At 39.6% G+C, this 15,861-nt stretch overlaps 1 protein-coding gene across 1 annotated transcript in view; it reads right to left on the bottom strand.

The window, feature by feature from the left end:
- LOC121941968 (activating transcription factor 7 interacting protein) overlaps positions 1 to 10,487 on the bottom strand; it is a 36,016-nt gene extending 25,529 nt beyond the window's left edge. The window contains exon 1 of the mRNA XM_042485019.1: positions 9,887 to 10,487. The gene's annotated coding sequence lies outside the window, so the exon portion shown is untranslated. The remainder of the gene's footprint in view (positions 1 to 9,886) is intronic.
- Positions 10,488 to 15,861: the final 5,374 nt, after the last annotated feature.

Below are 15,861 nucleotides of genomic sequence, written 5' to 3'. Positions count from 1 at the left end.
AGTTTTGTCGGCCATCAATTTTAATTTTAATTTTAAAAATTTGGATTATTGCAGAAAAAAAGCTGCAAACAAATGTTTGACGCTCACGTGTTTCTGGATATCTGGATGTATCTGGATTATCTTCACCTTTTTTAGGATTGTTGAAGCCTAAATGCAATTGCCAAAAGTAAATTGTTAATGTTAGGCTCTAAATTAATTACATTACTGTTGCATAACTTCAGCATCGCCACCACAACAAGGTTGTAAACAACTCATTTGGCCGATACCGATATTGACAGATCAATGTTTTCTCCCACCTAATTTTAGTGATCATCAAGTCTCTTCAGTAGTGGAAGTAATATCATATTATGCATACTCTTATCGTAGCGGCCCCCCAGCAGATATCTGTATTATAATGCATCCCTAATAAAATTGTGAAATATCATCTGAAACTCCCTTTTACCAAATTTTTTTGACGTTGGAACCAGCTGGTGATGTGTTGGGCTCTGTTCAAGGTAAATGTAGCATAACGAGTAAGCTAATTTTGCTAGCGAATGTCACTTGTCCTGCATAGCCCCCCCCCCCAGGAAGCTTTTCTTAGTTTTCGTAGTGGCAAAACAGTTGAATAACACTGTCATGAGATGCCCTGTGTCCCAATAAGGACTTTTTGCAAATGACTTCGCCAACATGGCGACGGAGACGTATGTAAAAAAGTTGAAAAATTTTAGTGAGCATGACAACCACCGCAAAATGACTCACTATCAGGATTTAAATCATTTGTTCCGATAGCATTTTTGAAGAGCTGCACATTTAAATTATTTTATCTCCAAGTTAGCGGAGCACTAAATGGTGGAAGTTAGCTGCACGGCTGTGCTCAGCTGTTGTAAGTCTCTAGTGTGCTTGCTCTAAGGGCCTTACAGTAAGAAAGGAGTGCTGATGATCTCCTGATCATCTGTGTAATGTTATATCAGTTAGTTGAACTATTTTGGTTTCATGCACCACTGAGCAACCCTCTTAGGAATGAACGGGGCCCGTAATCTTAATACATCCATGGTCTTGCATGTATAAATTAAAATCAAACACATTAGCAAGGTACTTTTTTCTTGTAGGTTAGTTTTATTATATGGCAACAAGGTTGTTTTTACCAATGTAAACCACAAGCTAAGCTTCTTCTACCACTACTGTTAGGGGCTAATCACAGCAAAATATGAAGCTAGAAAAGCGTTGCTAGCAAAACCATTGTTTCCCTATAGTGCGCATGCAACTGTCAGGTGCTCCTCTCTTGCTGTTGCACGATGTGTTTTTCTGGCGTTTATTTAGGCACGCGTAAAAGTTTAAATATTTTTTTACTTTTACACTCAAGGCGCAGAATCGCACTGCTCATTAGTGTCACTTTTGGCCACACGCACACAGTATGTGCATGCAGCCCTGCTCCAGGTGCTCCCAGCTGTTTTTCCAGATGCGTTTCCAAGGCTTTTTTTTAATAGCAGTTCCGCCCTGCACAATGCGTCTCAGTGTGATCACCCCTTTTCACCTAGCTATTTTTGTCATTGCACCCATGTGATGCTTAGGCTTTGTAGCACCAACTTAACCAAAAAAAAAAAAAAGCTTGCTTCATGAGAAAGGAATGCCTGTCGATACCTGTCTATCACCATCAACAACACTGTGGCTTTGCCAACGTGGACAGCAAACTAAGTGAGACCCTATCATAAATGACTGATTGCAGCAGAAGCCCCTTCGGTAGTTGCTCCTGTATCAGGATAACTCCTCTTGACTACTGATGCGGCCCAAATGCTCAAGCAGGTTCTTGTCAGGCCGCAACTCCCTCCCTATGCTTCTGCTTCTGGCACCTGAGATACCACGTGGAGCTACTCCAGAATGCTGCCTCCCACCTGGACTTCACCCTCCCTAAAGTTTACCACACCACCCCACTTGTCTGTTTACAACACTGAATCCCTGTTCCAGCTAGCAACAAGGTTAACACTCTGGTGCTAGCCTACAGGGAAGTGAAGGGTAGTGCTCCTACCTACTTCCAAACGACTTTCAAATCCACCGGTCCAGCTTGAAAATTGCATTTGCCTCTGGGTAATTGGTCACACCATTACTCAGAGGACTGTGTGGTCTAGCTCTTCTTTCCATTCTATCCTATCAGTGAACACAGCAGTGCGCTCTTGTCCTCATTGGTCGTTGATTTACTTTACCACAAGGGTGCATCTTTATACTGGTCAAACAGAGGCAGAGAGAAAGACCACATAGCTGAAAGTGAACCAGTCTCCTAGTCTTTGTAGCCCCAAACTTATCTGACATCACATATCGGGTGCTGTGACTGCCCATTTCTGTCACTTTCTGAAACCAACAAACCATTATCCACACCCTGATTGGCCAAGAGTAGAGCACTAATAAAGTCATCAATGTCAACGACCTGACCCAACCTGCAAACAACAAACTCTATGTATTTTAGTAGCACAGGGGAGGAGAAGGTGGACGGTGGACTGTTGCACTCAACATTTCAGTAAATTATTAAAACCTTACAAAACTGCTTGACCCACCCACCAGAGCCTATGATATTTGTATACAAATACATTAAAAAATGAAATAAATAATGGCAATGTGAGTGGATACTGATCAGTGACGGTAGCAAAGTTCATGATAGCAGCAGCGAACTTGGACCAACCATGCCCATCTGGCCGCCTAAAGTTCATCATGTAGATAATCAGAATTTTTACTTGTGTAGATGGACAGATGGGAAAGGGGTTTATAAATCCCAACGTTAAACTCAGTGGTGAATGACTGATAGTCATCAGGAATGGACAATGATGCCAACACTTGCCAAATAGACATAAGAACAAATTTATCCCAAGTTTAGTAGCGCTGACAGATAGACAACTGGAAACATCTGCATTTAGCTAGGCAGTAAGAGATGCCTAAGACCGTACTTTTAGAATCTTCAATAGCAGTTCTCAGCAAATGACACTTCATTCAAGACTTGCACCTGGCAAACAACCTGAACGAGTTTTTGCTTTGAAATACAATGGGACACATCTGACACCATCCCCCTACTACACCATCCACCAGCTGCAGAACACCTGCTGCCCCTCCCCCACCTAAGCATGGGCCTGGGCTCACAGCTACTACGCACCTCTGAGTCCCCCACCGCCACCACCCCCACAATGACGACCCTCTCCACCCTGGAGAGGAACATTAACATGCTGTTCACTGCACATAACTCTAACAAAGCAGATGGACCAGACACTGTTACTCCACCTATTTTGAAGCGCTGGCTGATCAGCTGTCTCTGGTGTTCACAGACATCTTTACTAAACAACTGACACCCTGACCTCTGTGGTTATGAAGTCTTTTGAGTGTTTTGGCGTGTCCCAACGCAAAACCATTGCATATGAACTTCAGGACCCCCTACAGTCACCCACAGAGCCAACAAATCTGTAAACGACACAGTCAACATGGCCCTCCATGTCATCCCGCAGCACCTGAACTCCTTATGAATCTACCTCAGGACCAACTGTGTGTTTGTACTTCAGCTTCAGCTTTAAGACCATCATTCTTGCTCTGTCACCAATGGAGCTTTCCTAGCTGAATGCGCCTGAGTCCACCTGCAGCTTGATAACAGACTTCTTGTCTGACAGGAAGAGGAACATGAAACTGGGAAAGTCTCAGACTCCTAGACCATCACCAAGGGTTCCTCCCAAGGCTTGTCTTTCCCCTCTGCTCTTTCCCCTATACATCAACAGCTGCAAATCTAGTCACCAGACTGTAAGGCTCCTGAAGTTTGCAAATGACACTACCCTCTTTGTGCTTACCACTAGTGGGAACAAATCCCCCTACAGGTGAAAGATTGATTCTCTCATGACCTGGTGCATACAATTAAAACTCAATGCTCTTAAAATAGTGGATATGGTTGCGGGTTTCCGGAAAAACAAAACCCCACCCTGAAAACCTGAATATTAGCCCCTCACCAAGAAAAGCACAGCAGAGGATGTATTTTCTGTAGCAACTGAAGAAGTTCAACCTGCCAAAGACTATAAAAGTACACCTCTACGCTGACATCATCAGGTGCATCCTGAACTTCTCCATCATCATCTGATATGCTGCTGCCACTGACAAGGATAAGGCCAAAGCGTTTTCTTTCACTTTGCTGAGAGGGTGATTGGCTGCACTCTGCTGTCCCTCCAGGACTTGTACGCCTCCAGCACCCCAAGGCTAGCAGGATTGTGGCTGACCCATCCCACACCAGTCACAAACTTTAGCCCCTTTTCACATAGCGATTGTCCTAAAGGGCCGCTACAAATTCCCTTTGTGATACCTCCTTTGTATTTTTATACAGAACCAAAGACCGGCAGATTCATACCACTTCAGAGTGTGATTAAAGACAGCACTCCAGCATTGTGGAATAAAAAGAGGTGTGATGGGCGTGACACTTAACACAACCGTATCAGTCTCTAATGTGACATAAAACATATCCTTCAGCAGCACTTTCTAAACCATACCAATTGCATAACATATCAAGAACAATCTTTTACTATTTCTGTTGTATGGCTGTGGATCTCGTCATCTGCTCAGAGGGTAGGAAGCTCCTATATCTCATAGTTTTCCCAACTTGCGGATATTTACAGCTGCTGTTCTTTCTTTTTGAATTAGCCTCTTAATGCTAACAGCTACTTTTTGAATCTCCAACGGTGGGTCACACACATAACACATCGTCAAACATCATGTCTATCCAACCCATGATCCCGTTCTGCCGACTGTCCTGATTTATACAGACACAGTTGCTGAGCCGTTGGTTATATTGTACAGTTAGAGTTGAGTTTCTTTCACAAACAATCTTTAGCCAAGTACAGACACCAGCTACAGAAAGCACACAAGCTTGACACATTTTAACTTGCAAACGTGACGCTCAGCACCAGCTAAAAATTTGAGGCGGCTACCAGAATGTTTCATAAGACCTTTTAACACAGAAGATCAACACTACAGAGCAGCTACAAAGTCCCTTCTTTAAGCCTGTTTTGTGTTTTTTATGCACAGAACAAAGCAACTGTACCATATCCCAGCATCCCCGCAATCAAAAGACGGGTGTGATGACACAACAGCATCAGCAGCGCATTATAAACAAAAACAATGGTTCTGCTCAGAAGGTAATAAGCACCCGAACATCTTTTTCCCAATTTGCTGACATTCACAACCACTGTTCTTCTTTGAATTAGCTGGTAATTTCTAGCATCCTTTTAAAATTTCCTGCATTGTGATCTGAAACATAATACCTAATCAAAACGTCATAAACCTTACCACCCATGGTCACGTCTTTCCGGTTTTAAGTTTTACACAGAACTCATTTCAGCACTATTATTACCTTTGTTTGCGGCTCAGAGGGCGGGACCACTCTGCCCCTCCTTTCAGCAATTGGATGTTATATACAAAACGATTAGGTGGCATAACAACATGATATTCCCGCCCTGAACTGGCAGTATAAAAATGGCTCTCGACTGCTCTTTGCTAGTGGATTCGGTGGATTTGTTAATGCTGGAATTGAGTGAATCTGTGTATTCTGCCAACCTTCTCTTTTTTTTATGTTCACACTTACTAATTTTCATTTGCATACTGACTTTTAATATCATTTATACTTAAGCAATATTTAGCACCTGGTACACTGCAATGAGTTGGATATAAATTATGTGAGGAAAGAAGTGTTCTTTTCAGGCTGCACCAGTGATAGATTTTAAATTTTATTTTAATGTTTAAGTTTTAATTATTCACCAAAGTGGGCATGAGGCCTTCTCGCCCCTTCTCTTCTTATAGTGATTCCAACAATACATTTTCTCATCGATTTTATCATTTATTGTATAAATGAATCTGCTCAATATTTGATAAATGACAGCACACATGCAAAGAATGACAAAATACTAACTAAATACTAATTAAATTCTTATTTGATAAAATGCTTTATGTAATGTGTTATAGTGGACATTCATTTAATCATATATGAAGCTATGAGAACAATCTTTTCAAAAACTTAAGCTCCTTTGTGTATTCTGGTTCATGACACAGATTGTGTTCTCTTTATGCACATGATTTATGATGACTGAGTGATCATTCATAGAGTGCTCCTGGTAAGGCCAACAAGAAGGTGTATGTAATTTCTGTGTCTGTGCATGTTTTACCTTGCGCTGCTGTAGCCTTGACGTTAATATAACAGCAATACAAATGTGTGTCAGTCATTTTATTAGATCAAACCTGGATGGATTGCCGCCATGACCTAGGCACTGATTCTGATGTGAGCGACAAGTTAAATTGTCATCTCATTTGGATAATAAAGTAGTTGTCTAAACAAGGGGCTAAATACTGATATATGGGGCAATACTGCGCAGAGCCGATTGCCTTAGAACTGACAATTCAGGCAGCGGGCTACCGAGACTAAAGCAGTCACACTGAAACATAATGCACAAAGCAATGGGAGTAGGAGATATAGGTGTATGTATGTGCAAGCTTGAACATGTGAGACATATTCCCCTTTCACTTAAACCTTAAACGCTAAAAGATCATCAATGTCTTTTAAAGTGGCAAAAGAGTAGAAGATTTTTAGTGGGGTTTATTGAAGCAAAAATCAAAGAAATAATGATGTCATTGAATTAAGTCAATGTGTTGCAAGCAAACACATATGCACCAGTATAGTCCATAAAAATCACAAACAAGGGTAACATTTGCAATAGGGTCCCCTTAAAATAGACGAATATGCCTGACTCAAGTTGTTATGACTTTTGTGTGAAGTGCAAATTACTAATTTGAAACATGCCAATCTTTCATATTCTAATTGAGATAACGATTGAATAACAAACATCGGGTATTTTGAAACTGAAGCAAGATCATATTTCCTATCACTCTCACTTACAGCCTGAAGCACAGAAACTGGCTGTAACTGGTTCTTGAGTATTAGGTATGATTTAAAAAACTTAAAAACAAGATGAAATTTTAGGTGTGGACATTTCATCATTGATTTTTTTTTCTAAAGGACAGGAACCTTTTATCACTCCCAAATTGTCTTTAAAATGGGATTGAAATGAAGCAGAAATGCTCAATTGTGATTTGATGAAAAATGCACAAACTGCAGCTTTTTAACAAATCAATTCTGCATTTAAATTTAGTTCACATCTATATATGTTCAAAAATATAAGGATTAGAGGTGGACCTTTTAATCAATATTTACACACACAGTGGAGAGCTGTATATGACATGGCTTGTTCACCGATTCATTTACGGTGGTGCATTCTGGTCCTCTTTTCTAGCAATATGAAATGGATGAACTGTCATCCCTGGTGTGGGATTATTTTTGAATAGTAAAAGTAATAGTTACAGAACATCTGGTAAGAAAAACATTTTCTGTCCAACATTTATGAATGATCTAATGTGATAGTGACTCAGCTGAAATGAACGATATTATACCCCCTTTTTAAATACTGCCTGATGTTAGCAAATTTTACATTACATGCATCTCATTTATGTGGTTGAACTCACTGACATATGTTACTGATAATACAGAGGCAGAAGACTCATATAGCTAGGGTTTCCGTACACCCATGATGGTTCATCAGCAACAGCTGCACAGCACTGATTTAGCCTACATTTGGCACCAAACCTGTGAAAAACAGGACTGAGAAAAGTGCCTCTGCTAGGCTCATAATCTCATCTGTTTCTCAACATTAGGGACATCTAGAGCTCTCATTTTTAAAATACAGCCAGGCAGAACCTCAGAATTGCCCTACATTCTCATTTAATATCAATTTGAATGTAGCTAGCCCTACAAATTGCTGTAGCAGTTGTGCGATCAATAGGAAAATCCCATTGTTTGTATTTGATATGAGGTAAACAAATTTAGTCTCAGTCTCCAGGAAAGCTTTTGAAAAATGTAGGAGGAGCCTTTCAAGGCTGCTTCCTCTTGAGCAGAAAAAAACACACTGTGTAATGAATTGCAAGTGCACCATCTGAGCACTGCCACTGGGTGAAGTGGGGGAGGTGAAACTAGAGACAGGGGTGTACTGTTTGCCCCAAAGGTAAAAGGAAACCTAAAAACAGTTAACTTTGAATGTAAAACATATTTTTAAATATCACAAATATGATAAAACACTCAATTCTGCAGATTTCCAAATTCCCAACTGTGGATGACTGATGGCTCTCAGGTTCATAGAGCAAACATTCATTTGTCACTTATCTGTACATCACTTCACCTAAATCAAAAAAGATGCAGATTTTTTTCTCTCTCTTTTTGAAGACCCACAGTACAGGGCAAAGACAAAAAACTGCCTTTCACGTGCATTGCCATTGATATTAAGCCACACCCACATCCTAGGACAGTGTGGTGCATGGAAAATTACTGGGCTGTACCACTTTAGACCAAGAGGGGGGGGGTTAACTGCACCCTGTAGGGAATGCAGCAGTTTCCTCTTCACTTTAGCCCATTTTTGTAGTCTGTGCTATTGCGGCCTAAATTTAGTGTTGATTTTCAAATTGAGGATATTTTATAATTTTCTGCATCATTTTTATAAGAGGTAACAACCTCTTAATTAAAACTGTGCCAAGGTCAATGGTTAAAGTGACAAAGGTAGAATATTATTTTTCTATTGCCCATAATACTGATTATCTCAGGGTAGACAACTTCTCATCAAAACCTCTCTTCCTTCTTTGCCATTCCTGCAAACTATCACCTCTGGAGTATACTGGATGTGTTTCTTGCTTGTTTTAGCACCAACACACTAAAGTCGCTTCCCTGACTTGGTGGGGTCAAAGACTTTGGTGCGTTACAAATGCGTCAAATAGAAGAATATAATTCCAGTTTCTAAATGGGGATGCCCTTTTATTACATTTAAAAGTGTTTTAATGACTTGTCTCAGACTATGGGCAACATAAGTGATGTGAGGGCAACTCATACTTGAATCAAGAGATGTGGAACACTTTTTTCTCTTTCTTCATGTGCTTGTGTGTGCATTTGTGTACACTAGTTCATCAACCAAGTTGCCACTGCTTAGCGGCAACAATAGCGTCAAGCTTAAAAAGCAGCTATGTGCAAAAGACAGTTCATTTTATTTAAATAAATAACAAAGAACATCACTTGTGTTATTAAAAAAAGTAGCCTTAATGTGATATTTTAATTTACAATCAAATAGCATCAATAACCTTATAAAAGCAACTTACGCGACTACAAAACTTGTGACACTGCTTTCAAGACAGAGAAAACTCCAGGGAGTCGTAACAAAAAAAAAACCTACCATAAAAATAAAAGTAAGATAAAAAGAAAATAAAAATGAACAAAAAAAACCAAAAACATTTCTGTTAAAATGTCATATATGTTTTATCTATGGAACTTGTATCTAGGTATTTATTAAAGTGCTAGCTTAAATTGCTATCTACGCTAACGCTACAATCCCAAGAAGGCTAACTGTGTACCAAAACAAATTAAGAAAAAAAAAACTAATTCATGATCAAATGTTTATGATCTTAAATCAGAAAAGTTCAAACAACAAGCATATTATCTCTTTGTGTTGAATATTAAAGGCAACTGATAGTTTCTTCTTTTTTTTTTTTGGCTAGCAAATTAACAAAAAAAACCCCAAAAAATTCTGTTAAAATGTCATATGTGTTTTATCTATAGAACTTATGTCTAGGTATTTATTCAAGTGCTAGCTTAAATTGCTATCTACGCTGACGTTACAATCCCAAAAAGGCTAACTGTGTACCAAAACAAATTTTTAAAAAAAAACTAATTCATGATCAAATGTTTATAATCTTAAGTCAAAAAAGTTCAAACAACAAGCATATTATCTCTCTATGTTAAAAATTAAAGGCAACTGAGAGTTTCTTTTTTTTTTTTGGCTAGCATGCTACTTGCAATACCACGACTCACCGACTTTTCGCGTCGCCTACCGACGTTCCCGCGATTTTCCGTCTCGTCTATAGCAGACCGCCTGCTCCTCCTCCTGCCACTGGCGAACTCTTCCGGACCCGGTTGGGTACAAGCCGTCGCGGTCAGGATGCGGTTATCAATCCACCGGTTTCTGCATTCACCGGGAAAACAAGTAAGCTGTGCCACAACAACCGTGTAGTTGTGCTTTAGCGGACTCAGCCGACTGATCCCCCCTCTCGCTCACAAATAGACTCCTCCTCTTTTCGAGCACAAAAAATCCTCCATTACAATACGTCACCGTCGGTGGCGGTTGGTCGACAGATTCGGTCGCGTTTGACCAACCGTCGCGCGCTGAACGTTTTCAGTTTTTTTTTCAGTCTCTCCACTGACGGCGTTGTTCAGGTCGGTGGTTGTTAAAGCCGGCAAGGTAGGTATGAACAGCAGTAGGACGTGATGGCTCAGTTTGTATGGAGGGTCTGGAGGGACAGACACAAGTGTGATTTGGAGCAGCAGCACCTCTGCTTGGAGTAACTGCAGTGTAGTTCAAACCGGAGCCGACGGCTGGAACAAGGGACCACAGGGAGCAGAGCATTAGCATGGAGAGGGAGGGGTTTGTGATTTGTCCCCCGACGGTGAGACAGCGCGAGGCTGAGGGGGAGGGGTTATGGAGGAGGAGGAGGAGTCAGCTAAACAACAAAAAAAATGTCTGAAAATTTGTTTTTCAGCTAAACTACAGTCAGTACTGTTATTGTGGTTTACACATCATATAGGAATGTGGGTGTGTTTCATTTATACTGAAGGCTGTATGCACAAGTAAAGCAGCATTTGAGTGACCTTGAGTAGTTTGTGTTTGGTGTTTATCAAAAAGTGTTAAAAATGGCACACGAGACGAGAAAATAGTCCTACCTTAAGTTGTAGAGAGAATACTAATCCAGCTGGACAGAAAAGAAAATGTCTTTTTTTCTTTCTTTCTTTCTTTTTTTTTTTAGCCTTTGCTACAAATAATTTACCATTTAAAATAAATGGATTCTCACAACATGACAAGAAGACAAGGACGAATCCTTTTATTCCCAGTTTCCAAAAGATCATTACATTAACATATGGTGTGTAGCTCTGTCTTCTGACATGACAGCACAGACAGCCATTTTGTTGACTCACTTGTGTGTATGAAACGTGTACTTCCCCAAAAGGCCAGCAGAGGGCGAGTAAAGGTGATCTTCTAATCATAAGCGTTAAGATGTTCCTGTCGTCATGGATACTCCCTTGCTCCTATTGTAGTCTGTCATAGCTAGTCTCCTCGCAGGTTGTATGTCCGTACCTGAAAATCCCTGTGATGTGGAGTAGGAGTTGGGACTCTCCCTTACCCTGTGCTGCTCTCACACACTCTTGCACACCAGACAAGGTCTGCACTGCTCGTCCAAATGACAGAAACCTCAAGGTTAGGCAAGTCTCTTTTGTCATCTACATGTGTGTGCACAAATCCAGCTAGGCTACACGGTAGCACATCGCCTCTTCATCGACACGGAAGATAAATGAATGGACGTTCTTCAGTATGACAGAGCTCTTGTGTCGAGAGAGCACTGTATGCAGTCAACAGGCTCCATCAGGCAGCACACTACGCAAGATTATCTCATGAAACTGTCTGTGGATCAATAACACATCTGGAACTGCTAATGTGTGATTAGAATCAGCAGTAAACGATAATAATCAAGTAAATACAGATGCTGCAATGGTGGAGGACGATTTCGCACACATATTATTACACAATAAAGGGAATAAATAGGCTACCCACAAAATTAGAGAGTGCAAATAAATATTGATTAATGTAATACTTACAAAATAGTATCTTTCTTATCTCTAAAATCTTTTTTATTGTAGATTTCAGCACCAGTGAAGCAAACAAGTTACAAAAGAGCTTTGTTTTGAATTTTTTGGCTTAAAGCACAGATGGACATTTTTCTTTGCATTTGTTTGCTGTCTTTTACTTGTGGAAGAAGACAGAACAAAGGGGAAGTGAAGAGTAAGGAGAACAAAAATGGCCATGCTGAACAGACAGCCAACAGGAAGACTGGCTTTAACCCCAATTTGACATGATGAATAAGCCAAAAGGTCACCGATAAGGGCAGACTAATGCCAAAGGAGCCATCCACAGCACAAACACTAACGGGTGATGGTCAGTTACAGACACTCACGGCGTGCCAGGGCCTGTAGACCCCCAGTAAAAGCAAATTTAAGAGAAAACAACAAAGAGTTCTCTATTAGGCCAGCTGAGGGCGCAACAGTTAAAAAATAATCAGTTGGACAATAACAATGATGGGATGAAAGCCAACAAAGAGAAACACTTGAGTTGTGTTTGACTCAGCTGGGACAGCGTTCACCTTCACTGCTGTAAAATAGCAGCAGAAAATGAGAGGTGAGCGCAGTATTATTACAACACACAAATGTTGCATCAGCTCTGCCCGCTGACATACTGACTGACTTTAAACAGGGTTTGTAAGTACTACTGTAGTTTTAATTACCACTTATCAAAAAGCTCCCTTAATATTCAGTGTTGAACTAGACCAGGGTACCACGGGGTACTATTGCCAAATTTAAGGCCTTAAAGAGTCTTAAATTCAAAATTACGTTTACTAAAGTCTTAAATTTTATAATGTTTAATGTTACAAGAGTACAAACACACCCCTCACAAAGCTACATAAATCATATATAAAAGTGTGTATTGATAACATGTTTTATTAAATTTAATTATTTAGTAAATAATCATTTCTACGGCTAAAAATCGACAGATTTTGAATTATATCTTTAGATGTTTGCCAGTCTAGCCTTGAAGTTGGCATTAAATTTCATTCTAGGTGGTATTAAAAAGGTCTTTGAAAAAGTTTAAAAAATGTCACTTTGAGATCCCTCAGGGTACCCTGTAACCTTCCACACATTACACAGCCCCTGAACTTCCTCATGTTGTAACCATGCCAACCCACAACAGTGAACACAACAGCTGCATGTGGCTCGCAAGCGCACAACAACGTTTTTGGTTGTCCCACATCCTCTGTGCGTCACTCACAGGTGTGCTACACAAGTCAGCGTAAATCACAGCCTCACTGATTCACGTCTACTATAAACCGCCGTTACTGCTCCTGTTGATGAAAACATCTGGTCAGCCTTTTGCATCTGTTGTTAATGTGTCACACAACTATGCCGCTAGTAACTGCCGCTTATCATCGCATTATTGGTCAAATGTACACTTGCCTTAAGGTGGCAACTCTGAAACATGGGTGCGTGTTGGTTGTGGTCCTTAATGCTCTGAGGCTTCAAGTAGGAGCTAGTACAGGCACAGTCTCAAGTCCCAAGGGTGAATTTGGTAAGTCGTGTAAGCTGCTGCCACAGCAGTTAAGCTTTGAATGACGTGTTGCTATTCATAATAATTGATTTGAAAAAAATCAGTTGTAAACAAAAACAAAAAAAAAGTAAATAACAAATTAAAACCAGAATTACCGCCTTACAGTTGTATGCCTCTGCACACCAGTGGGTTAACACATTACATCCATATCTGTAAAAATATTGATGCATCTCACACACACACACACACACACACCAGCATCACAGAAGATCTACACATCAGCACAGTTTTAAGGTGGACACCCAAGATTGAATAATGGCCCGATAAGTGTTTTTGCAGAACATTATGATGTCACAGTTAAGTTGACCTTTGATCTTTTGGATATGAAATGGCACCACTTCATCATTTAATCTTATTAGACCTCTTGTGAAATTTTGTCATATTCAGCATACAAATTCTCAAACATTTTGTGAGGACACGCTTACCACCAAAATCTAATCAGGTCATTGTTGAATCCAAGTCAACATCTGTGTCAAATTCCCTCAAGGTGCTCTTTTATGGTAAATGGACCTGCACTTGTTTAGCACTCATTCAACCACTCAATTCAACTTATCCATTCACATACATTAACACACTGGTGGCTGAGGCTGCCGTACAAGGTGCCACCTGCTGCTAAGATTTCATGCACATTTACACACAGTTGGAACAGCCATCGGGAACAATTTGGGAATATTTTGACATGGAGGAGCTGGGGATCAAACGGTCAATCTTCAGATTAGGAGACAACCTGCTCTAGCACCTTAGTCACAGCTGCCCTGATTGAAACAGCTCATACACAAGAGTGCCACGGACAAGGTCAAGGTGACTTTGACCACCAAATTCTTAACAGTTCATCTTTAACTCAAATTTGATGAAATTCCCTCAAGACAAAATATAAAAGAATGAAACAAATGCAAGGTCACAGTGACCTTTACCTTTGACCACCAAAATATGATTCATTTGTCATTGAGACCAAGTTAAAGTTTGCGCCAAATTTGAAGAAAATCCCTCAATGTAAAATCACATTGACCTTAACCTCTGACCACTAAAATCGAATCAGTTTACTGTTGAGTCCAAGTAAACTTTGTGCCACATTTGCAAAAATTTCCTTCAGGTATTATTGAGATATTGCATTCAGGAGAATCAGACAGACGGTGAAACAGACAGCCCAAAAACACAATGCCTTCGGCAGAGAATAACAGCGGCTAGAAAAAATATATTATTTAAATATCAAAGTGTAGCGTTTTAACTTTTTAAAGGCATAATTCTGAGTTCTGAGTTGCGATTTATAAACACATCATCAAAGCTGATCCCTCCTCTCAGGCTCAGTGTCTCCTCTTGGATATGTGTTTATGATCTGGTACCTGGAGTCTATATTTTAACAGAATCACGCCCTCACATCCTGCACACTGTTATTGGCTGGGGGCTACACATCACTGTCCAAAGGTTAATGCCCAAAAAAACGTCCTGATCACAGCAAAAAGAGAAAATACAGACAGAGGATCTCTGCAGATACAGACTACAACACACACTTGAAGTGATGATGATTGAGAGGGATTTTTTGTTTGTTTGAGTCAGGGTGTCCTTTTTTTTTTTTTTTTTTAAGGAAAATCCTACTGATTCAAGCTTTAAACATTTTAGGCCTCATGCAGGAACATTCTCTTAAATTTGTCTTATATTTTCTTTTAATTTTCTGGTAAGAGAAAATATAAGAGAAGTCACCTCCAGACGCACCAAATGTTCTTAACCACCCAATCTGCTCTGACCAGGTGTGCTCAATGACGAATCCCACATGATCATGTTATATATTATAAAGTATTAAAAGTAAAAGTACACATGCAAAAAGATTTAATACATCAAAATAATTAGAAAGCAGCAAGTCCTAATACATACAGTTCATATGAAAAGCTGTAACCATGAAATGTTTTTGGCATGGTAAATTACTTACGTGGTGATTTAAATTCTTGCAAATTAATTTTCTAATTTAATTAATTTACTAATTGTTTCAGCTACACTTGTATATTTTAAATTTCTTAGTTTGTGTGTAAAAATCCTCATTTGTAAAGTATTTATCTAATAATACAAGTGGAGTAAAAAGTTTCCCCTCTGAAGTGTAAAGGAGTTGAAGAAGAAAATGGCCATGAGATTCAAATACTCAAGTGAGGTAAAAGTGCCTCAGATTTGTACTTAAGTACAGTACTTGATTAAATGTACTTAGTTGTATTCCACCACTGGTCAGCAGAGGGACGCACAATAACTGAAATTACAGTAACTGGGATCAATGCATAGTAGTACCGTAGTATTTCTTTAGCCCTTCAATTTAATAATCCAGTCATTATTAATACTCTAAAACCCTAACTAAATTTGATTAATTGGTATTCATGCATTTCTTTAAATGTTCCTCAAATATAAAACTTGTTTTTCCTTGTGTTCGACCACAAATTGTTGAACTGTGAAAGTAAGATGTTTTTCTCCTTTCTTGGTAACAGTGCTGTGGGCCACTCGTAAAATTTTCTCTTGCCAAAGAGAAAACCAAAAAAAAAACCCCAAAAAATTGGTGAATCCCAAAAATCAATTGGTACTAACAAAATAAGAACAA

The sequence above is a fragment of the Plectropomus leopardus genome, chromosome 4 (assembly GCF_008729295.1).
Source record: "Plectropomus leopardus isolate mb chromosome 4, YSFRI_Pleo_2.0, whole genome shotgun sequence".
NCBI lineage: Eukaryota > Metazoa > Chordata > Actinopteri > Perciformes > Serranidae > Plectropomus > Plectropomus leopardus.
The sequence above is the reverse complement of the archived record's forward strand: the minus strand, read 5'-3'. Positions and strand labels throughout refer to the sequence as shown.